At 47.4% G+C, this 25,647-nt stretch overlaps 1 protein-coding gene across 7 annotated transcripts in view; it reads right to left on the reverse strand.

The window, feature by feature from the left end:
- The window catches only part of FOXN3 (forkhead box N3), a 415,529-nt gene that overhangs the window by 300,205 nt on the left and 89,677 nt on the right, over positions 1 to 25,647 (reverse strand). For all 7 annotated transcript variants that reach the window (XM_047796330.1, XM_047796332.1, XM_047796329.1 and 4 more), the window contains one exon: positions 2,789 to 2,904. The gene's annotated coding sequence lies outside the window, so the exon portion shown is untranslated. The remainder of the gene's footprint in view (positions 1 to 2,788; positions 2,905 to 25,647) is intronic.

Genomic DNA, 25,647 nt, shown 5'->3' on the forward strand with positions numbered 1-25,647 from the left:
CCAGACAACCCTCGTGACCGGGTTCCCGACATGAAATAGCCTCAATGCCACATACGGCTTTAACTGAAAGTTAGACGAACAGAAAAATCCAACTACAGTACGAGCCATGCTCTATTGCAATCTAAAAGATTCCTCTCTTGCTTATTCAAATCCTACTTATCCTTCAAGCCTATTTTCTTTATGAGGGAAAAAGTTCTACTCCTCTAATTTTGCAAACACCTGCATCACACAATTGTCTAAGCCAGAGGATGGCACATTTTTTTTGCTATAAAAGGTCAGAAAGTAAATACTTTCTGGTTTCTGATGCGCTTATTCAGATTCAAGGCTTTTGTAGCATTAAAAACTGCTCAAGGAGGTCCTGTGTGGCTCAAGAGGCTAAGGATCCAGCATTGTCACTGCTGCAGCTCAGGACGCTGCTATGGTGCAGGTTTGATGCCTGGCCCGGGAACTTCAGCATGCCGCAGGCACAGCCAAAACAACCAACCAACCACACAAACGAACTGCCATAGAGGATCCGCAAGGGAATAAGCACATCTGTGTTCCAGTAAAGTTTAATCAGGGGACATGGAACTCTGAATTCCATATCATTTCTACAAGGCAGAATATAGTCTTCTTCTTTTAATTGTTTCCAATCGTTTAAAAATGTAAAAACCATCTCAGCTTACACTGCTCACAGGCAGCGGGCCCTACCTGGCACGCCCTGGTAGACCCACCCCAGGCTTAGGAGAGGCGGGGCTGCGAGGGATTAGGCAATCACTTTCTTGGGAAGAGAACACAGGTACTGTTTTTCTGGTTCATCCACTTCCTGGTGACCCAGGGCTCTGATGCCAGGAAGGTCCAAGCCCCTGGATCAGCCAGGCTCTCAGTTCCAGAAGCACTGGAGCTCCCTAGGCAGGTGGAGTGGGGCCACGCAGGCCTGGCGGACAGAGCCTCGGGAGGGGACCCTCGGCAGCACCCTCAAAACCCAGGGCACATTTTTTTTGCTGTAAGAGGTCAGAAAGTAAATACTTTCTGGTTTCTGATGCACTTACTCAGATTCAATGCTTTTGTAGCATTAAAAGTGGCCACTGCTTTATCTGAGAGAGCAAGTTGAGGACAGGGCTGGTTGGGCCGCTGCAGGATGAATCAGCCCACTGGGCTCCCATCCCTAAAGATGGCCCAGCTTCAGCCTTGAGCCCCGCCCTGAATTCTGGCTTTCAGAACTCTTTTTTTTTTTTTTTCTCTCTCTCTCTCTTTATGGCCATACCCACGGCCTATGGAGGTTCCCAGGCTAGGGGTCCAATTGGAGCTGCAACTGCGGCCTACGCCACAGTCACAGCAATGCCAGATCCAAGAGGCATCTGTAACCTACCCATAGCTTTCAGCCACACTGGATCCTTAACCCACTGAGCAAGGCCAGGGATCGAACCCAAGGCCTCACAGACACTGTGCCAGGTTCTTAACCCACTGAGCCACAATGGGAACTCCAGCTTCCAGAACTCCTGGTGCACCCTTGCCAACAACCTACGAACTCCTGTTCCTGGCTTCTGCTTCCTCTCCTTCCATTCCACGTCTCAGCTCAGAATCACACCTTGTGACTCTCCAGGAACTGCTCTCACCAGCATCTGCTTCATCCCAGGGCCCTGTCAAGCCACATCTGCCAGGCAGAATGTGGAGGGGACCGGTGCAGGTGTGTGAGCATAAACAACCAGGTGTGACAAGCCCAAAGAAGCAGAAGGTTGGCAAGGCAGCAGCCAAGCCAGGGCTGGGGCAACAGCGGCTGGGGTCCCCTGGAGGAGGCTGGCAGGTTGGGTTTCCTCAGGGCCCCCGTAAAGGCCCCAAGCCCTGTGGGGACACCCGGCTCCGGCTGGGACTGAGTCTCGGGGTCCTCCAAGACCCGTCTAGCCCAGGCAGCCCTTGCTGGCTGGACTCACGACTGGCTCATTCTCGCCTTCTGGGCCTAACGTCCATGGTGACAAAACCTATTGGCGGTCCCCCTTTTCGGTGAATTCTTCTCTAATTATTTCAGTCCCAATCATCAGAGCCTCTCGATTCACCACGAGGGCAGAGCCCAGCCAGAAGCTGAGTACCACCCCCGCCATCTTCCTGCAAGTAAGTCGTGCCCCTTTGGCTAAGGCATGAGTGGCACAAGGATATATCTCCTATTTTCATACGCCTTATAGCTTTTTATCCCCACCTGTCCCAAGAACACATAATAGATACTCAGTCATACTTATGAGACTCAAAAGGCCCAACATTAGAAAGATGAATATAATTCAGGTGAAACACAGTAGTGCAGGAAAGAAAATAATTTAAAGGAACAACATACGGTAGATGACGGTTTCTAGACAAAAATTCCCAGCAATGTTCCCATCGCTTTGTGTGTCTATGACACACACCAAAATTTTAATTTTAAATACGGATGTGACTCGACATTCTTATTATCTTTTTTTTTTTTGGCCGTGCCCACCACATGTGTAAGTTCCTGGGCCAGGGCTCAAACCCATGTCACTGCAGCAGCTCGAGCCCCTAGAGGAATGACAACACCAGGGCCTTAACCTGCTGAGCCACATGGGAACTCCAACATGCTCATTATCTTAATGCCTAAACTGATGGACCACATGGTCAGTCTGACCAGCTGCAGGAATTGATCATGAAGAAGATTGGGAGGAAGTGGGGGGGGGCCTCTTTCAAGTGTTGGAGAAACAATCCTTTTGGAATTTGCATTTAAATGTAACTTTGGGATTTCATGTATTCAGTGCCACCTCCACGAGGTGGGAGCCAGCTGGGAAAGACAAAGCCCGGTTACCTGAGTCAGAATGGGTCCAGGAAACCGAGGTCACCATTGCTCCAGTCACAGAAAGGACAGAGAGGCCTCCATGGTCAAGAGAACACTGGTCTTCTCGGAGATGACACGTCTAGTGGCTGGTGGGGAAGAGCAGAAGGGAGACGGGATTAGAGCAGCGGGGGAGAGAACCCTCTCAAGCACAGCGAATGCCGTCTGACCTGACTCTCTAAAAGATGACACACGTCCGTGGAAAAACGTCACCTGTGACCGTACCTCTTTATTTCCTGGAAAGGTGTTGAAGCATTGGGTCTTTCGTGATAGTGTTCTTGAAACTGCTTCACGGGGCATAAAAGGACGCAGAGATGTGAAAATACGTGCCACGGATACGGTGAGAGTATCTTAATTTACTACAGCTGCCACTGAAACAGTCACCTATAAGAAGAAAAACTTCAGAGCAGCAGCAAGCATTCAAGGCCAAGAAGAAAAACTTCAGAGCAGCAGCAAGCATTCAAGGCCAACGTTCCACCACTCACGCGGCCTTGAACCTCTGGGCAGACCACGCATACAAGCTGCAAAGTCAATGACTCTCTATGCTGTTGTCAAATAAAATGACTCCGGCTCTATTCCTGGAGAAAGAGAGCTCATTGACCTAAACTCACAAAATGGGCTGCACGTGTCGGGGCCACAGATACCCGATCATCTTGCGAAACAGAAAAATGGGCACATGCAATAGACTGCATAATAATTTCTTTTTTTCTTTTGCTTTTTTTTTTACTTGCTGCATATGGAGGTTCCCAAGCTAGGGGTTGAATCGGAGCTGTAGCTGACAGCCTGCACCACAGCTCACAGCAAGGCTGGATCCTTAACCCACTGGGCAAGGCCAGGAACAGGGGAACCCACATCCTCATGGATCCTAGTCGGGTTCGTTAATCACTGAGCCACGAAGGGAATTCTGCATAATAATTTCTGATGGAGGATTTTTTTGGCCTCCCCCTCGAGGAAGACACATCAATCAAGAGACTCTAATGAAAGGAATGCTATGTGCCTAGGAGCTTTACTGTGAGGATGTTAGAAAATAATTTCATTCGCTCGGTGGTTCTCAAACTATGGTCCCTAAAGAGCAGCAGCAATGTCACCTGAGAGTTCGTTGGAAATGCAAACTTTTGGTCCCCTCCAAGAACCCCTGAATCTGAATATTCAGAGGTAGAGCGCAGTGATGTGTTTTAACAAGCCCTCCGAGTGATTCTGCTACATCTTCAATCATTAATTTAGCCCCCATCCAAAGACACTGAATCTATCATTGTAACATAAAATAACTCTACGGCATGTCAAGCTTCAGTTGAGGACAAAGTATCAGGCTAGGGACTGGAGAGGGAGGAAGAGTCAGAGAGATAAGATGACATCCCTGCCTCCGGGAAATGTACTGTCCACTCTGGAAGGAAGGACAGGTCCACAGGCAAGTCAAAGAGAGAAAGACTGGGTTACTGCCTCTGACAAACAGTTAGAAGGCTTGTTTCTGGTTGGGGTGGGGAGGCAAGTAAGGGAAAGCATCATCCCAAGGACAGTCACTGTGGGCCTTGAGACCTGGACAGAACTGTGCCAAGTGGGAACAGGTCAAAGCTGAAGTCAACGCCTAGAGTTAAGACAGCGTGAGGGCTATTCAGGTCATGGAGAAACCAGGTCTGGCTGAAAGGTGAGTAACTTGGAGGTGATCTGGATGAGACAAGGTTACTGCCAGGTACAGACAGGTAAATGCTAGGGGCCCCCCTGCTTCTCTTTCTTGTGAGAAGAAGCCCCCCCCCACCCCGCCCCCAGCGGCATCTGCTGTCTGTGTGTTGAGACGGATAACCCAGGTGATGGAATGATTTCTAAGTCCGGTATTTTTTGTACTGCATTTTCTAGAGGGGGGCACCTCGGCTGCTTCAAGGATGAACTGCTCCAGGTTTACTCTGGAGGAAGACACAAGAGAAAATTTTAAAGTAGGCAAAAGAAGCTGGATGTCACAGTAGCCTCAGGCCATTCTGCAAAGGGGCAAAATGTTATCACACCTAAAAAGCCCCTAAGGGCATTGATGGTTTTAGCGTTATAACTCAAGTGGAGAGTGGTGAGCCTTAGTCAAAAGGCAAAGTTAAAGCAGAGGGTGGGAGAAATGGGTATAGAGGATCAAAGGGTATAGGCTTCCAGTGAGATAAAGTTAAGTCATGGAGACGGTTTACGGCAGGGTGACTACGTTAATAATTCTGTGTTGCATCCTTGAAAGTTGCTAAGAGAGTAGATCTTCAAAGTTTTCACCACAAGGAAATGTTTTTGAAACTCTGTAAGGGGGTAGATGTCAACTGGACGTATTGGGGCGATCACTTAGCAATATATACCAATATTAAATCATTATGTCATACACCTGAACCTAACACAATTTTATGTCATTATACTTCAATCAAAAAAAAATAAATAAAACATGCCTCCCCAAAGTTAAACCAATAACCCGCACCTCCAATTAGAGAAAAAACCCTACTTTTCATAATCAAAAAGGTATGTCTTTTGTTTTCAGAAAACTGACATAAATAGAAGGCTCACGGTGCAGCTAGATGCATGATGGGAAACTGGAATGTTTTCAATATCATGCAAGACTCTATTGGAAAGGAAGCTGGATTCAGAACGGGTTGGTCATCCAGATCTGCCATTTAGCCATCTGCGTCATTATGGGCAAGATGCTTAACTTCCTAAACTTCAGTTTTTCATCCATCAAGAATTAGAGACACTTGGAGTTCCTGTTGTGGCACAGTGGAAACAAATCTGACTAGGAACCATGAGGTTGCAGGTTCGATCCCTGGCCTCACTCAGTGGGTTAAGGATCCGGCGTTGCCGTGAGCTGTGGTATAGGTCGCAGACGCGGCTCGGATCCCGTGTTGCTGTGGCTCTGGCGTGAGCCGGCGGCTATAGCTCTGATTCGACCCCTAGCCTGGGAACCTCCATATGCCGAAGGTGCAGCCCTAAAAAGACAAAAGGACAAAAAAAAAAAAAAGAATTAGAGACACTGACTTGCTCCACCTTCTTCTAAATTTAAATAAGAAAACAGACAAGAAGTTGCTATGAAAATTGTAAAGTGCAATATTACACAGGGGTATATTTTTATTGTATATATAACTATACTATCCTACTCACAGACACTGGGTACCAATCAACACTTGTTACTGTATTGGCTTTTGAAAATATGAAAGTGAACTGTTTCTTATGCCCTTCAGATTCTCTTTTTAAATATTTACAGATAGAGCAGTTCATCAACCAAACCATCCTCCCGAGAAACATTTCAAGGTAAATTTTTTACATAAATTTTTTTTTTTTTTTTTTTTTTGCTGCACCTGCCACATGTAGAATTCCCGGGCCAGGGACTGAACCTGCACGACCTGAGTCACAGCAATGACAACACCAGATCCTTAACTGGTAGGCCACCAGGGAACTCCTACTTCTAATTTTTTTTTAAACTTTTATTCCTCTGACCACGACAGAGCATCCAGTAATCTTTCAGCAGCTCCTGGTAAGCACAACTCTGTCTGCAGCCACACAGACATATGACGGTGATAATTTATCATCTCTGCAGTAGTTTCATCCCAGATGGACCATTTACTAATTTATTTCCATATGTAACTGGCAGAGAGATTAATCAGGCTTCCAACTCAGAAACCTGAATTGTGCTTTATTCCCTTAACACGTTAACTCCAGACCAGAGGAAATACACGTTTACACAGAAAACCAAGAGTCCCTCTTAAAGAGCTGGTTTCAACCTCAGATGCAGGCCTTTAAATACAGACACACGTACACACACTCACAGCCTGCTCCTTATGTCAACATGGAGGGCTGCTGCTTTCTTTAGAGACTATGGGCTTCCCATAGGAGCTGTGTCTGTTAGAACTGCAGGCAGGAGGAAAGCCAGAAATGTTAGGCCAAATTAGGCCCCCTTGCAGCCACAGTTCCCTCCCTGGATGTAAGCTCGGGGGCTCATATTTCTGAAACTAAAGCGATCTTTTGGCCACAGAGCTACGCCCAGCTGGCCCGGCTGTGCAGCGCCCAGGCGCTGGAAAGTATGTGTTTTCTTTTTTCCACTCTTTTTAAGGGTCTGAACTTGACCGATTTCAGCAGCTGCCGTAGCGCCAGCGAGGTGATGGCTAAAGAATTGCTAGCCTTGCTCTCGGCCCCCTTGCGTTCAGCTCTCAGTCCGCTTTTGTTTTTAATTCTATCCCAGTGATATCAGCCTTTAGCAAGGAGTGGTCAACGGGACTCTTGCGGGATGACAGTGTTTACAGAAAGAAAGCCAGCCAATCCCAACAAGGGGCAGAAAGCAACAGCTGATTGGCTGGGTCTTCAGGGGAACTCAAGGCCACAGCCAGGAAGGCTCAGGAGACAGATAATATCAGCTGGATCCCCACACCTGGTTCACTAACCAACTATGTGGCTTTGGAAAAGTCACTTAACAGTTCAAGTTCACAATTTTCTTTCTCCATAATAGGAGTTTAGCTCCCTATGGTCCCTTTGACTTGGTGCAAATCTTTGACTTGGTGCAAATGAAGAAAATATCAGCCATTCACCTGATTTCTGTGTCTAGATGATGCCCCACAACCAGAAGCCTGGAAGCATCTGAAGGTGGCTGAGTTTGTCCTGATGCCTGGTGCCGTGACAGACATAAACCTGAGGAATCCCAGTAGCCAACAGACTTCCTCTGAGCAGAAGACTGTTCAATGACAGGTATCTTGGCAAGGTTTTAAGAATGCCACGAACTACAAGTTTGAAGGGCTGTTCCAGGTATGGCAAAAGCTACCGGAAGTGCCTCGATCAGGGTTCTTTGTCTTTGATACGTTTACATCACAGTTAAGAAAAGACACAAGTCATAAAAACACAGTGAAATACGTGCTGTCATTGTGGGAACAGGAACGATGGAAAAATCACCCCAGTGAGGGCAAGAGTGAGAGATGGCTAAGGTTTTTTTTGGAGGAATGGGAGTTGAGGCTAGGAAGTTGCGGCTAGGAAGGAAGGAATCTGGGCAGAGACAGCACCAAGAGCCAAGGCCCAGGAACCTCCCCAGGTGGCCAGGATACAGTTCTTAGCACCCTAGGGATGCTCAAGAAAGAGACCGAGGGACGGCAAAGGCCAGAAAGGGACTCATGGCGGAAAGCGCGCTGGTTGCCAGCCTGGGGACTGGCTCTGACCCTGTGAGCACTGAGAACCTTCAGAGATGACCGGGCAGGGGAGACTTCAAATGAGCTTTGCCCCAGGAAGTTTATCCTGGCAATTCGACGACCGTTTAAGACTGGTAATAAGATCAGTCTCTACCTTCGTTTTTCTCTCATTCGTTCCATGCTGCCACTATTTGGGAATCCCTCGTATTTATTTTTTTCCAAATCAATTTCCTGGCCCTTCAAATGGAAGCAACAGAGTTTCCTACAAAGACTGCCAGGATTTTACATTCAAATGACTAGTTTGGCCTAGGGGTTTACATTTGGTTGATGGGTTTTTCTAAGGTTACGAGAGAGTTAACATAATATGGCATAGGCCGGTGTTTGGGGAAGTTTTTTTTTGTTTTTGTTTTTTTAAACACTGGAAAATATTCAGGGTGATGAAAAAAATTCTACCAACGTCTCAACTGTTGGAAGGGCTTGCCCTCCCGAACAGACAAAAACTGAACCAATCATCCAAAGTCATTCCCTGGCACTTTCTTGATTTCCAGCTTCGGCGCTCAAGGCTAATGAACCCAAAGTTTCCAGGGCCCCTCAAATGTAATAGCAGAACATCAAGTAAAGCCTCATACCCATGGTATTTGGTTCCTCAGTCCTGAGAGGCCAAGCACAGGTGGCTTCCTGCAGCTGTCACAGAGAGAAGCTGCCCACCGTGACCCCCTGGGCCCGTGCCAGGCAACGCAGGGCATGGGGGAAGGGCTGTGGGTCCCCCCGATGTGCTGGGATCTCAAAACTACAGCCCTGAGTATGAAAATAAACAGAGAGACTCCCCCTCTGCAAAAGGAGCTACCTTGAGTAGGAGCCACCATCTGAGACATATTCCCCACAGAAGACACAAACTTCACTTTGCATCTCGGGTGGCTGGGACTACAGATGGGAATCAACGGGACCCCTCAACATTAGTTGCATTTTGGATCACTGATTTAAAAAGGCAGAAAAAAAGGGGGGGGTGGTGTCAAACGCTCTAGGGTTCACTCCTTGATTTATCATTCAGAATCTGTCCCAGCCCTCCCTGCACATACCCGGGCGTTCAGGAAGCTCCAGAACAACTGCCCCCCCAACATAAGTGTTCACTGAATATTGAATCAAATAATGACTGTGAAGAACAACGTACAGTAGATGCTAGAGAGAGTTCCCTGTGCACATAAAAACAAAACAAAACAAACAAACAAACAAAAAACAACGATCTCACACAGACAAGAGTTGCACAGACACTTTTTGTAAAAGTCCACCTATGGTCAGAAAATGGATTCTCCTCCAATGAACAGATAAGCTTAAATCACCATGCCATGATACATTCTCTTCTCTGATACACGAATAATAAAACTATAAGGTAAATGCAGGCTTACACTGAATAACGGGCATAAATAAAAATATTGTGACATTAAAAACTCAGTATAAATTGAACTACAACATACTTGAAAGCTCCCGCAATCATAACGTGCACATCAAAATCCATTAACCTAATACCTAGGCTGCTATTCAAAAGCAGAGGTCTAGCCTGTAAATAAATACCCATTTGAACACTTCTCCTCCTAAATTACTGTACAATTTGATTGCAAAGTCACACACTTACCAAGTCTATCATCTTTACTTGGCTGCTCTCTAACCAACACTCAAGTCTTATCAGGCTACAACGTGGCAGCATAATATAAACACACAGAACAGTCAATGGTACCAAAAAGTAACAGCGAATGTCAAAGACAAACCAGGGTCATCCTGGCGAGAAGGGAGATATTTACATAAGCATTCAGAAAGACAATGGAGCCCCAATTTCTCTTTAACTGCTTACCCAATCGACCTCTCTGCTCCTCATCTGATCATTTTTATATAAAAAGCAATTTTTACCACGATACATTCAAATACATCACTTGCCATAAACTCAGCAGCAGTTAAAGATTCTGGTACCCATTAAGATTTGCTTTTATTTTCAACCAAAGCTTTCATTCCTTAACCATCACCAACCCCCTCCAAAAAATTAACTTCACTGACAATATCCTCCTTAAATATGTCACCTGCCAAGGCCATTTTCTTACCTTTGTAACTCACTCACATTTGTTTCAGTTGATGATATTTACCCAAGCAAGGACAATTGTCTGACTGGAATCTTGCAACTTTCAACTTTGCCCAGATTTTGCTGTCGTGAGGAAGGGGAAAGCCGAAATCCCCGATACATCGCTTAGCTGAGCTAATATACATCTGAATCAGAGCTATATTTTAAATTCTTTTACACTTACTTAATATAGTGCGTGCTGCCTGTCCACTGATGCGATATCAGAAACCTGCAAGCTACTATTTCTGCAACTGTGTCACTGTAGATAGTCTGAAACATGTACGTAGCTGTTGCCATGGAAACAAACACAGCTAGGGTAGAGTGCCACGCTGTGTTAATTCCTTCACCCATGAACCCCAGGGGAATGCTAACATTCATCTTCTTTCTCCTTTAGTCTCACACTGCTTTAATATTTTTTTTAGCATTATCAAATGATGTACTAAATACATATGCTACACCTGAAAATACGGTTTGGCTGAAATGAGCTGTGTGCCAACCTAGCCTGCTGGATATCTGCTTAAGGTGGTGCAAATGTGCATGGAGCCTTTCACTAACTTCTCCTGGGAGAAATGGAGAACTTTATTTCCTTCTTTTAAAACGGCGTGCATAGGAAAAAAAAAAAAAAAAAAAGGTGAGCATCGCTTCTCACCTAAGACCAGTTATCTTACTACTGCACCAGAACGAAGATGCTTTCAGAAGTGGGCCACATCAGTTCAGTGAAAGGCAGGGGGAGGTCTTGCAAACTTTGCAAAGTGGATCCAAGCTAAGAGTTGTTCTCCCTTCTAACTAGAGCTGCATTAGCAAGCAGTAAATCCAACAGTTTTAATGAGGCAAAAGCATAAACCCTCAACAAGGGCTTCATCTGTCCCCACTTGGTCTTTGTTCCTAAATCCATGGAAAAAAGGAATGAATGAGTGGCTAATAAGATGGAAATCTGCCATCATTCAGAAAGAAATGTGATTTCCCTGGAATCTGAACCTTCTCTTATTTGCATCGAGTTCAAATCTCTGTGCTCTTATCAAATGTTTGGACTGGTGGAGAAAAGTCAAATTCTTTCATCACATCTAAAAGCTAAAATGTGTAAATAACTGTCTCGTTGGGCCATCTTCCCATTGTTCAAACGGGGATGCCACTTTAAATACTGGGGTTACTCATCACAGTCAACCAAAGTAAGCTGTTCAAAATCTTAATTACAACCCATCCCTTGGGCTAGTTAATAATATTCAATCTAGATGAAAATGGCCACACTTTAGATTTGCATGCTGATCTGCTTCACTGGAATACAATTTTCGTACGAAACAATCAATTGTAAGCTTTAAAGGTGCAGATCTATGACTCTGTGAACGGGCATGTTTTAAAGAAACCATGACTTTATTTGCAGGGACTATGGCACAATTATCCTACAAAAGATAGGCAAAGTTCAACTAGTATTTTCCTAAATTGAATTAGCCTTGGCTACACACTACACCTTACTGGTCAAAGAATCATGTCACTTTTTTTTTGTCTTTTGTCTTTTTAGGACCACACCATCGGCATACAGAGGTTCCCAGGTCAGGGGGCGAATCAGAGCTGTAGCAGCCAGCCTATGACACAGCCACAGCCACAGCACCACTGGATCTGAGCCACATCTGTGACCTACACCACAGCTCATGGCAATGCCAGATCTTTCACCCACTGAGCAAGGCCAGGGATGGAACCTGCGTCCTCATAGATACTAATACTAATCAGATTCGTGTCCACTGAGCCAAGCATGTCACTTTCTGTAAGCAATCTCCAGAGGATGTTAGGTTCCAATATAAAGCCTAGTCTTCGGGTATCCACAGGGCAGGCAGTGATGACTCACCAACCCTGACCAGTACTTACAAACCTAAGGGGCAGAGACACAGCAATAAAAACAGCTGTTCCTGAGGTTCGCATCCCCTTCTGTATCTATACTTGATTGGTGTTTCATAGAAGTCACCTCGTTTGACTATGACATTATACTGTGAATTAGCTTGGCCAGGACTGCCCATCTCACCTCCTTCTGGAGAGCACTGAGATTCCAAGAGTCAGTGACTGGCCCCAGGGTCACATGTTCAGCGGCAGAACTCTGCCTTCTGTCACCAGATCGCATGTTCCTTCCAAGAGCCATACTGCCTCTAGGCATAGTCACAAATGTATTAGGTGGTAAAGGACTTAAAATAACTATAGGAACAATACTTATAAAAGGATGGATACTAAGTGTCAGATGAATGGGCGTGGAGATCAACCAGGGCTGGTGGCTGAATTTAGGCAATACTTCTCTCCAGCCCTCGTCCACCTACATTCCTCTCACAGTGGTGGAAGGAGATGGGTCCACTTTGAGGCTGAGGTCAACACCTGCCCCCCCCCAAGCACATCCTCTCAGCCACATCCTCTCAGCCTGTCACATGCCCCAAACCCCCTCCCTTCCCAGGTGTCCCATCCTAAATCCTGGCCACTCCTCAGAGAGGACCTTGGAGGGAACAGTGGATAGTGGCTCCTTGAGCTTTGGGGTGAAAGGGGAGTTGGAAGCAGCAAGAAGAAGGCGAATAAATTAGCCTGCTGTGATGGTTAATTTTATGTGTCAACTTGACGAGGCCACAGGGTACCCTAACACTTGGCTACACACGATCCTGGGCGTGTCTGTGAGGGTGTTTCTCAATGAGATTGGAATCAATGGACTGAGTGAAGCAGACTGCCCTTCCCAACATGGGCAGGAGTCAGCCTGTCCACTGGAGGCCTGAATAGAACAAACAGCCTGTAATGGAAAATTCACTCTTTCTACATGTTTCCAAACTGAGGCTTTGGATTTCTCCTAAACTTGCACTAGAACTTATTTTTTATTTATTCTATTACTATTATTTTTATTTTCTTTTTATGGCCGCACCTGCCTGCAGCATACAGAAGTTTCTGGTCAGGGGTCAAATCAGAACTTAGGCCACAGCCGTGTCAATGCTGGATCCAGAGCTGCTATGCCAGATCCTTAACCCACTGAGCAAAGCTAGGGCTTGAACCCACAACCTCACAGACACTAGGTCGGGTTCTTAACCCACTGAGCCACAACAGGACTGGAATTTAGACCAACGTTCCTTGTTCTCAGACCCTTGGCCTTGGACTGGAACTGTGCCACCAGCTCTCCTGGGTCTCCTGCCAGGGGTTTCTCAGGCTCCATCATGAGAAAGATATATACACACACAACTTACACATGCACTGTGGTTCTGTTTCTCTGGAAAAATCCTAATGTAGCTCCTTAAGGAAGGAAACCATCCTGGACCAACAGCCACTGGATTATGGAAAATGGGCATCACCATGATTAGGTTTTTCATGACTGCCTACCCACAACCCCCAGAATATCAAGAATTTTAACTGGACTTGGGGAGTTCCTGTCATGCCTCAGTGGTAATGAACCTGACTTGTATCCATGAGGACTCAGGTTTGATCCCTGCTCAGTGGGTTAAGGATCTGGTATTGCTGTGAGCCATGGTGTAGGTCACAGACACAGCTCAGATCTGGCATTGGTGTGACTGGCACAGGCCAGTAGCTACAGCTCTGATGCGACCCCTAGCCCGGGAACTTGCATATGCTTAAAAAAAAAAAAAAATTAAAAAAAAAAAGGAAGAAGAAGAAGAATTAACTGGATTTGGGATTTGGGCATGCTGCATTTCGATGAAAGAGGACTTGGCAGGACTGAATTTTTCCCGGCCACTGAATTTGTTCTAGGTTGGCCGGGGGCAGCTCGTGAAGCAGCAGAAGGCATCTTCATGAGCAGCGTTCTAGGGAGGCTTCTCCTGGAGGGCTGGCACAACCGATGCCTCCCAAAAGACATTTCAATACAAGAGTTGATGACTTAGTCCCTTTTGAGAACACATTTCTAAAACGGATTGTATAAGAAAACAATGAATTGGGCAGGGTATGGCAGCATGTGGTTCAGCCTGTTATAAATCTCTCTCATGACTTGGCCGGCATGATGCACATGATGATACAGACGGGCCCTCAAAGCCACAGGAGCAGGAGGCAGGAGGGGACACAGGGCAGCACACACAGGACCAGGCCCCTCGCCACTGCGATGTTCTAATCCCTGTATTTACATTTTAATTTTCTCTGGCCTCCACTGGTCCCTCCCTGGCTGTCAGGGTATCAGCTGGCCACACGAAGTGGCCTGGCTCTGGCCGTTCCCCCCCTGCTTTGATTCAGATCGAATGTGCCAGGGGCTGGGAAACCAAATAAGAGAGTTGATTAGAATTTTGTCTGAAATAAGACGAACACAGGCCTGAGAAAGTGTCCCTGAGCACAAAAGTGTCGACTTTTGGATGCCCTTGACTCTAGATCAATTAGCCTGAAGCCAGGCACCTAATGAGCAATTTGCCTATAATTTAAAACCTTTTTGAATGTTTTTACATGGGAATGGCCTTGGCCTTTTTTCTTCTTTCTTTCTTTCTTTCCCTTTTTTTTTTTTTTTTTTTTTTTTGCCATCTCTTCGGCATTATAGGGTATTTCAATCAAGGGCACCCCCAGCTTGCTTTTAAATTTTAGTTTACGTTTCATTTTAATTTTTCAATGAAATACTTTTTTTTGAGATAGTGGCAATGAAGGCACAAAACACTCAACAGGGAACTGAATTTCTGGCCAACTAGTTATTAGGCAAAGCGCTATGAGAACTGGTATTTCAAGGGAATTTTCACTTCTAAGTTTCATGTTTTCAGAATGTGAAGAACTGCAAGGACACCTGTGGTTCCACCAGACCAGAACGCACTCGCTGACCTCCGCCCGCTTCCTGGGCCTCTTTTGCTTCTTGCACAGGACTCTGCACAGCTGAGATTCCAGTCTCCGTAGGAGGAAGGAATTTGGTATCGCTTGGCTTTGTTTTTTCCCACCATGAATTTAATTTACAGGCGCTGGGGAGCTCAGCTTGGCTTGCAGGTCTCAGCTGCAGCAGGGCTCACCTTCTCTTCATTCATGCCAACAGTCTCTGTTTGATGTGTTTTGAAGCCGAGGGCACAGATAGCCTAAGAGGCACCCACGATCTTTTGCATCCAAGCAAAGCACAGACAGCAGGTGAGAACCACTCACCTGACAACCCCAATTCTGTTTTGTTGTTGTTGTTGTTGTTGTTGTTGTTTTTAGGGTCGTACCTGCAGCATATGGAAGCTCCGAGGCTAGGGCTCAAATCAGAGCTGCACCAGTTTGGCCTACACCACAGCCACAGCAACACAGGACCTGAGCCACGTCTGTGACCTATACCACAGCTCACAGCCACGCCGGATCCTTCCCCCACTCGGCGGGGTCAGGATCAAACCCGCGTCCTCATGGATACTAGTTGGGTTCATTACCACTGAGCTGCAACAGGAACTCCTGACCACCCAATTCTTAATGCAGGGAGGGAAAAGGCCCAAGGTCAAGGTGGATCCGGTATGATTGGAACCAATGGCACCAGCTCCTCTCAAAAGGAAGGGCCAGGGGCCTTGCCGCACTCTGTTCCAAGCACCTTTTGAGAGGGAACGTGAAGACCAGACCGGCCTTGGAGGCCAGAAGCCACCTTGACCCAGGAGACCAGGCACGAGCTAGTGAGTGGTCAGACAGCTTGACGGATGGGGAAGAATTAGAGGTGGTCCCTGCACTCCCCTATAATCCACCTGAAGCTCTAGCACAGATGCTGCCCTTGGGGGCAGAGTGCCCGGGCCACATAACCACCCTGCTGAGAGTGGGCATTGCAACCAGCTCAGCACCCTGGCTGGAGCTGCAAGCATGGCCAGCCAGTGTGAGTGGGCTTTTTCCTGGAGCAGCCTCTCTGCTGTTTGTCACACAAGGCTGGGGGGGTCACAGGGTCAGCTCTTGGAGGAGGAAAATTGACCAGGAGGGCCTCCCTCTTAAGAGGCTCACCTGGATGTTGAGTTAGCATTTGGAATATTCTCCAATTTCACATTTTTAAATTTCAAAATTCTCCTGGGATTGGAAACTTTTCTTTTGAATTCTCAAATTGTTGTGACATTGGCTATAAATGTCTCCACTGGGGACAGAGGGGGTAGCTGGCCTCAGGGTGTATGAACTTCCTCTATCTCCACAGGGAAGGAAGATAATGAACTCAGGCCACGTGCCCTCCAGGGGGTCATGTCCACTGCAGGCCTGGACATGAGGGAAAGTGGGAAAGCCATCACTTATATTCTTTTTCCATCTGAGGAGGCAATGAATTACAAAAACATGTTTTACCCTAATCCCCTCTAGGTAAGAAAAGGGAAAGTGTTTAATACAATAAGTCACTAAGAATGTACATAATCAGAATGGTAACCTTTGCTATTTGAACCTCATTGGGACAGTTTTAGTAGAGAGCAAATAATACTGACTTCAGTGAAAACAGGGTTGTTTTTCACTTCTCACGAAACAGCCCGAGATGGTGGGCAGCCTGGTGGCAGCGCAGGGAGTGAGTGGGATGTGGCTGGGCAGCTGATACCCTGAAAGCAGAGACCCAGAATTTTTTTTTTTTTTTTTGGTTTTTTTGCCTTTTCTAGGGCCGCTCCCACAGCATATGGAGGTTCGCAGGCTGGGGGGCGAATCGGAGCTACAGCCACCAGACTTCACCACAGCCACAGCAACGCGGGATCCGAGTTGTGTCTGCCACCTACACCACAGCTCACAGCCACGCCGGATCCTTAACCCACTGAGTGAGGCCAGGGACCGAACCCGCAGCCTCATGGTTCCTAGTCGGGTTTGTTAACCACTGAGCCACCACGGGAACTCCCGAGACCCAGAATTTTTCTATCTTGCCACTCTGCTGTCTCCACGTGGGTTTCCCACATCTGTATGGGCTTAAGTAGCTCACTAGCACCTTGCCCCTGTCCTAATCAGAAGCAAGGAGGAGAGAGAATACAAAACAATAGCTCCTTCGTTTTAGGCAAAAGTCCAGATGTTGCACCCACCCCTTCCACGTTCACCCATCAGCCAGCGCTCAGTCACTCAGCCATCGCCAGCGGATGGTGTTCAGCCAAAGCTCTGGGGTTCTATGATTAAAAGGAAAAAGGAGGGTGCGGACACTGGCAGACGACGACATCCACGTACGATTACAAACATATAAACACTGACAAACACGCATGGGCAGGATAAGCACCAAATTCAAACTGGGGGCTACGCGGGGCCCCAAGGGAGAGATGAGTCCTGGCACCAGGGAGGGATACACAGAGGTCTGCCATCGTATCGCCCATGTTTTACTTATTCGCTTTTTTGATATCTGAAGCAAAAATTGCAAAACGTTGAGAGCTGCCAAAACTGGGTAATGGGCGTTTTAGCTTTTATGTTAGAAATAAATTATAATAAAATCTACAGCATTTAGCCTCATCTCAAGAGCCCGACGGCAACTCATGACTAAACTGTATTTCACCCATTCTAAAAGGCACATTTTTTTCCCACATTGGAACTCTCTGAAACGAGTGTCTCTAATTACCTTAGGCAGCCTTTTTTTCTTAGTGGGACACAATGTTTTATTTTACGGTGAATGGTAACTTATGAATGGAGACAAACATGGTCAAGATTCGATTTCACGTGGACCCTGGTGCATCAGAACATGTTTGACAGCGGGGGTAGGGGGTGGGGGGGGTGGTCCACAAGTGAGCATCACAAGGCTTATGAACCTCTCAGAGCCCCCGCACCTGGCCTCGCTTTGTCACAGGGTTTTCTGACTTCCAAGCCAACACTTTTCCAATGATAGTGCCTCCGATTAAGGGTGGGCAAAACGCATACATTTGGACTAATCTTCTTTGCCACTGAGGACAATCTAGCAGATAAAAGCCCTTCTTTATTAGTGCTCAAGGGCTTGAGAACCTTCCACCTACTAAGTAACGAAAGCACAAATGGTGCCTCCTAACGGAACTCCTCCAAACGGGGAGAAATCAGAATCAGATAATTAATGCCCCAACATGTTGGACAGACTGAGGGGACACAGCCACCCGAGAACGACAAAGGCATCTCCATCTTCCCAAAGCGAAGCCCACACCCCTGGCCTGCAGAGGTGATGAGAAAAACCACCGTGTCCTTCTTCCTTTGACATGTGCTATGGTAGAAAATTAGCTAAGAATACACAGGTCCCACTGCTCCTTCCTTATCATCAAGCTGCAGATAAAGCAAAATGGGGGGAGGAAAAAAAACCCATACAGCTGGTTTATCCGAACGCAGAAAAATAAATCACTGTGTTTTTTTTTTTTTAAAAAAAAAAAAAAACATTTACGAAAGTTTTCTTCATTTCTCACATTCAGTGAGTATACAGTTGGCATTTTCAAAATTCAAACCTGATGTGGATTTGGAATTCAATGAAGCACATTGGAAGACATCTGAGTGAAAAAATAAAAGTTCTGGCCATATGCTACTGGTGCATGAATTTGAATATTTGAAAGGTAATCTAGAAATGAGAATGTTTCCAACGCTCCTTCCCAACAACAGTAATTCATAGCAACCACACGTTTTATGGATCGAGCCACTTCACCATCTGAGAGACAATAGAAAGACAGACGGAGGCTAGAGCTGGGCTTCTGTCGCAGGCAGGCTGGTAAGTTACAAGCCAGTGATTTCCACTAGGTTTCAACCACTCCGCTTGGTCACTGATGAGCATACAATAATGATTCTCGCCTCGCTGGACATGTTAACACATAAAGGAGCTTCTAAATAGTTCAAGTTTGGTTAACGATTGGCTGAAAAACCCAAAGACCACGCACAATGGCTTCTTCCAAAAGATATATGTGACACCATGAAACAAGCTCTAATCTCCAGCCCATTTGATTTTTAACTTTTTTCTATTTATCTGCATGGCCAGAAAGGAAACGACCCAGGGCCAAACCAACAGCAGGGGCTCTACTCCCTTGTTTGTTTACACCCACAACTAGGATGGCAGGAGCCTCCGGCCAGGAGCCAGGAAGGTTCCCTGATGGCGCCCAGCTAACCTTGCCCATCCGGTCCCTGGGCCAGGCCTCTAACTGGGTCACTCAGCCAGGGGACAGACAAGCCAAGGGATCACGAGTGTTGCTGATCCACTCATGTGCATTCGGGGGACGCCACCTGCGGACGACGAAAAGCCAAGGCACTACGCCAGTAACCTCCCAAAACCACGTGTCAAGAATCCAACCCATGTGCTTGAAGGATGGCCACAACGCCACGCAGTGCTCCAAGTGCTGAATGTTTTGATTCCTACACATTTGCAAACGGCAAGCCTGGGACAGATGTGAACGATCTTTTACCAACCTATGGATAAGCCGGGAGGACAGAATGAGAGCGTTTCTTCTGGCTCTGTCCTGGCAACCATGCCCCGCGGACTACCCTTCAATCTGCTGCAGCTCACACAGCCTGGTGCTCTTCCCTGGGGCATGAGAGAGAACCAGAGCAGGGCAAGGAGCCTCAGCTCTGTGAAAGGAGGGGTTAGCATGTCCACGACAACCTGGAGCAGCTACCAAGTGTCTCCCAGGCTCCTCCTGCCGCCTCAAGACCGTCCCCCTAACCAGAGGCCCAGGTCGGGGTAATCGCCAAGGAATGACTTCACATTGCTTGGGAGAGACCCTCTGCCTGGCCTCGACTTTCCGTAAGATGACATAGTATGATATCACCAGGCCAAACTTCCTCCAACAGCAACTGTGACCCCCAAGACCAGCTGCTGCCACTGCCCGATCCCAGTAAAGCCTTCTAGAGCTCCTGGACAGGCAGACCTCCTAGAGGTCTGGAATGATCTCCACCCGGAGCCAAGGAGCAAAACACAAAAAGGGAGCAGGGAGTTCCCATGATAGCTCAGCAGTAATGAGCCCAACTAGCATCTATGAGAGTGCAGGTTCGATCCCTGGCCCTGCACAGTGGGTTAAGGATCCAGCGTAGCCATAAGCTGTGGTGTAGGTCGCAAACATAGCTCAGATCCTGCATTGCGTGGCTGCTGGCAGCTGCAGCTCTGATTCAGCCCCTAGCCTGGGAACTTCCATGTGCCTCAGGTGCAGCCCCAAAAAGACAATAAAATAAAATAAAACATTAAAACACTTTTAAAAAAGAAAAAAGGTGAGCCACCAAGAGCCGGAAAAAGATGCATGGTCTGTGACTCAGCTCCCTGCATGGTTTCCGCCTGGCTATGCTGTGATGGTTACACCTTATCTCGGCAGCCTAAACTTGACCGTCTAACACAAATAATGAAGCCATGGGTCAAGAGGGCCCAGTAGTCCATCTAACAGCACAAAGGCAAAGATCTGAAAATACCCTGTCCCAGCAAGAACTGGGCTCATCTGGAAGTCCAGGGCGGTAAGGGGAGAGAGAGCCCCACTGCAGCTGTCAGGTGGCCCCACCGATGACAAATGACGACTGCTTTTTCCTAGAGATCTCGGTGGGCCAGCAAACACATGAGAAATCTGAGAACGTGACCACATCCAGAAACCCGCATTCAGTAATAACCCCTAGTTGAGCAAGTGCTGTGCTGAAAAGGTCCTTCTGTTTGCTTGCAAGCCACCCATCAGCTTGCCTCAACTTTCTCATAAGGCGAAAATCCAAAACGTCTTCTGAAAGAGATCAACCCGAACTTTCTTTAGGGCACACTGCTGACACACACAAATAATGGGAAGTAGGTGACTAATTCAGAAACAGCCAAGAGAGGTCAATGCTTCGTTGGTTCCTTAACCCACAGTAATCCGTGAGTAACATAAATAGGCATTTGCCACTATCTGCTCATCCATGCCGCAGTCATTAAAATGAACAGGAGTAGGGGGAGGATTTCACACTCATTAAATTTAAAAAAAAAAAAAAAAGTATGACAGTACGGAGTGACTTAACGTGGAAAGCACACATTTAAAAACGGCTCTCAAGAGCATTTATATAATGAAGGCTCCATAACCTGCCTGTGAAATACAAATGATGATAAGCTGATCTTATCAATAAGCAGCCTGATAGCCAGGTACCGGAAGTGATTTGCCCAAAGTTCCTCAGAAGTTAATCAGGCAGATCTGAGAGATATTTCAGGTTCAGTGCCAGACCACCGCACTAAAGCAAATACTGCAAAAAAAGCAAGTCACGGAGTTCCCGTCATGGCGCAGTGGTTAACGAATCCGACTAGGAACCATGAGGTTGCGGGTTCGATCCCTACCCTTGCTCAGTGGGTTAAGGATCCGGCGTTGCCATGACCTGTGGTGTAGGTTGCAGACGTGGCTCGGATCCCACGTTGCTGTGGCTCTGGCATAGGCTGGCAGCTACAACTCCGATTAGACCCCTAGCCTGGGAGCATCCCATATGCTGTGGGAGTGGCCCAAGAAATGGCAAAAAAGACAAAAAAGACAAAAAAAAAAGCAAGTCACACGAATTTTTCAGTTTCCCAGTGCAGGTAAGGTTATGGCCACACTACACTGCAGCCTGTTTAGTGTGCAGCAGCATTTTACCTAAAATAACAATGTACATACCTTAATTGTTGCTAAAAAATGCTAACTACCATCGAACCTTGAGGGAGGGGTAATCTTTTTGCAATCGGAACATTAGAGATCATGGATCACGGATCCAGTGTAACAAATATAATAATAACGCAAAAGTTTGAAATACTGCAGAAATTACCAACATGTGACATGGAGTTGCAAAATGAGCAAATGTTGCTGGGAAAAGGGCTCCAATTAGAATTACTTGTTGCAGGGTGGTCAAAAACCTTCCATTTGTAAAAAAGTCACAGTATCTTCAAAGTGCAATAAAATGGCTGAGCCAAAATGAGGTGGTCAAGATTCCGGAGTCCAGGGCCCAGGCCACAGAGCTGTGTGCTTTGCTACAGGATGCTAGGCCAAGCACCTGACCCCCGATGCGCATATGGACCAGTCAGTACAATGCAAGAGCAACGTTCATCATAAGAAATGACATGTCCCTCAAAGGCACCTGCCTTCCTGCACCTGGAACCGCTGGGCCCAGAAGGGACCTGGCCGAAGACGATAGGAACTTGGTCTGTAGGTCAGCCAGCAGGTCTGCGGTTCTGCTCAAAGCACACGCCCTGCTGAAGGTGGATGAGAAGTTTATATGCACATAGAGAACCATGAGACAGGTGGTGGGCATCCGTAACACTCTGTGAAGAGAAGAGCATCTTGGAGTTCCCTGGTGGCTCAGGATCCGGCATTGTCACTGCTGTGGCGTGGGTTTGATCCCTGGTCCAGGAATTCCCCACCCTGTGGGCGTGGCCAAAGAGAGAAAGAGAGAAGGGCATCTCCGCTGAGCATGTCAGAAGTTCTACAGCACCCAGAGTATCAGCTCCCCAGCACCTTCCATCCAAGCCCAGAGAGTTTGGTTTGAAGGATAAGGAATGAGGTGGTGGGAGTGACATGCACTCGGAAAAAAAGAGAGGAAGTTTAAGAGAGCAGAGACAGGCAGCATCATTCTAACCTCCCTGCAGTGAGGAGGAAACGGAGCCCAACAGACAGGGAAGTGCGCAACCAAGGCCGCCAGATTGTACGTGGACATGCTTTGAGCAGGGTCCCGGGCTTCTGATGCCCAAAGCCAGACTTCTCTTGGCCACTGCTTCTCCAACGTGGACGCGCCTGAGGGCCACCTGCAGGCCCTGTTTGAGCAAGTCCTGACTCCGCAGGTCTGGGGTGGGGCTGAGGGTCTAACCAGCGCTCAGGGGATGCTGGTGCTGCTGGTCCATGGGCTCCATGTTGAGAGCAGGATTTGAACACACATTCTGTGACCTTATGACTTTAGGTTTTCCCCACCCCCCGCCCACCACTTCTAATAATAGACAAAAATAAAAGGATCGCTATCAATTGGCCTTTTAAAAATATATGTCCGGGAGTCCCCGCTGTGGCTCAGCAATAACGCACCCTACTAGTATCCATCCGTGAGGACGCGGGTTTGATCCTTGGCCTTGTTCAGTGGGCCGGGGACCTGTGATCTGTGGTGTAGATCACAGATGCAGCTCAGATTCCACCTTGCTCTGACTGTGGTGGAGGCCAGCAGCTGCAGCTCCTATTTGACCCCTAGCCTGGGAACTTCCACATGCCGCAAGTGTGGCCCTAAAAAGAAAAAAAAAAAAAAGTCTATGTTCTTCTCCGTAGTACTTACTATTATTTGCAAGTGATACATATTATTTACTGTGCTCACTGTCCATCTCCCCACTAGCACGCCAGCCCCCAGAGGGCGAGGACTTCCATCTGTTCTGTTCACTGGTGTTTCTACTCCAGTGTGTGGCACCTACCAGGCACTTAAATATCTGTGAAACGAAGAAAGAATTTAATTTTTAGTGGAAATGTTAAAGTGCCAGCCGTCATTCTCAAAAACTGCAGTGATTGTTTGCATACTTCTAATGGTACTTTTCAATCCCAAGAAACTACTTGGAGATTTCAAAAGGATCCGTTGTCACAGATTGTAGGAGGTATTTTTATCCTGTCGTGCAAGCACGGGCTTCGTGGAGAAAGGCATTCCCCGTGTTTGCCAGCTCTCATTCACCATTCAGCCCGGATTCCTCCTCCATCCCCCTCGCGGGACCCACACAGACAAGAGGCAGATCAAAATTGGCAGGCAGGCCTCCCCCTGAGAAGGGGCCTCCCACTCCTCCATGCAAATGGGGATGAGAAGAGAAAAGCTGGAAGCAGGGTGGGGAATTCCTCGCTGTGCAGGTGAAGATGCTGAGGCTCATGGCGGGGACGTGACTCACGCAGGATCTCACTGCCATTTGATGACAGGCCTGGGACTCGTAGCTCCCACCCCCTCGCTCCCAATACTCTGCAACTGTCCTTCTTATAAACAGAACCTGGGATCTGGTTTGAGAATGACTTCGGCTCCAAGACCCACGACAGGAATCCAGAATAAGTCTCATGACACATGGGGAACCAGAGAGAGTCTTGCATAGGCACTGAAGGTGGCTATGGCCAAGCAGAGAGCGCTGCCTGTCCAGGGTAAGCCCGGGACCCACACCGCCCTCTGACCTGGGCATGCATCTCACTGGTTTGCAGCTCTAATCACAGTAGGAGAGCGTAAGTTACCCCACCTAAACTCCCAGAAGATACGTAATCACAGTCACGGTCACAGTCTGAACAACAAGATGTTTTTGGAGTTTGGGGGATGCGACTCGGAGGTCACAGGTTGAAATGAGTGACCAAGTTCACCCCCACCCGCCTTTTCCCAAAGGCTACTTCTGCTCCTGTGCCATCCTCAAGGCACGCACCTGGCCAGAGCGGGCCTGGAGGACACATGAGTGGCCAGAGAGTTCCTCAGCTCACATTCAGATCCTCCTGGGGGGTCAGGGTTCTCAGAAAACCTGCTGGGTTTATCACTCACATCATTGCAATTCCCATTCACTCAGAGTCCAGAAGCCTAAAGGTCCTCCCCTTAAGGCCCTGGATCCAAGGTAGCCCAGGCTTAATGATGTTTTGGAGTTGATGCGAACAATGCAGATTCACTACAGGCAAAAAGGGCAGCACACTGCCTTCCCCAAACAGCACACCTCCGTTCTCAGCCATCTGCTTACACTGGAGAGCAATGGAGACCACGGTGTCTGCATCCCTCCAGGGCAGAGAAGGAAAACAGACGAGGGAGGGGACTGATCCCACCCCCCTGGAGTTTTATGAGCAGCTACTCGGGAACTCTTGGGGAGGAAAAACTTTTCCTCTACCCTCTTAGGTTCTGCAACTGAAACCTGTGAATTAAACTGACAAAAGCCAGATTAACAGAAAAAAAAATCCATACAAATTGTATTTGATGTTAATATTTTTACATGGAAGAGGGGACTTCATAGAAAGACATGAAACCCCAAAGAACGGGTTAGATCCAGAGGTCCATATATCATTTTAACACAGAGGGATAAACTGTAAAGCTGTGACATAACAAAGGAGAAAGGGGTTTATGGGAAAGTGACTTGGAAGTATAAGGGGGAAACTAAAAAGAGCTAAGGGTGAGTCTCGTGAAAGGGTGTCTTGGTACAGACCCATCTCAACATCTCCTCCTCTTCTCCAGTCATAAGAATGCTCTCCTCTTCCTGGTAAGGGGAGGGCACCTTTCTCACAGGGATTTATGCTCTGCCCGTAGGGGGAGGGGGAAGCAAAGAGGGCCCCCCCCCCCATGTGCTGTTTCTCCGGTACCTTCAGCTCGAAACAATCAATAAGCCAAAATGGCAGGTTTGGGGATGGTATGTTCTGATCCTTTTCAGGACAGGGAAGCGAGGGCTGTCCCGTGGCGTGGGGGCCCACTCTCACATGTCAAAGCGATCGGAGTGAGATATAAGAAAGAAACTAGACAGTCACAGCTTCCCCAAACCCTACTTCCCAAATGCAGCTTCCATGGTGTCTTATGCAGTCTCAAGACTACCATTTTTGAGTCTGTTTGGGTTTGTTTTTCTCTTGTTCTTTGAACAGCCTCGCCCTCGGCATATGGAGGTTCCCAGGCTAGGGGTCGAATTGGAGCTGCACCTGCCGGCCTACACCACCACCACAGCAACACCAGATCCGAGCCGCATCTGTGACCTACACCGCAGACTGCGGCAACCCACTGAGCCAGGCCAGGGATCAAACCCGCATCCTCCCAGAGACAATGTCAGGTCCTTTACTCACTGAACCACAAGGGGAACTCCCTGTTTGTTTGTTTCTTCATCTTGAAACCCTAACCACGGCCACACCAACTATAATCGTCTCTGT

Source organism: Phacochoerus africanus, chromosome 9 (assembly GCF_016906955.1).
Source record: "Phacochoerus africanus isolate WHEZ1 chromosome 9, ROS_Pafr_v1, whole genome shotgun sequence".
Classification (NCBI taxonomy): Eukaryota; Metazoa; Chordata; class Mammalia; order Artiodactyla; family Suidae; genus Phacochoerus; species Phacochoerus africanus.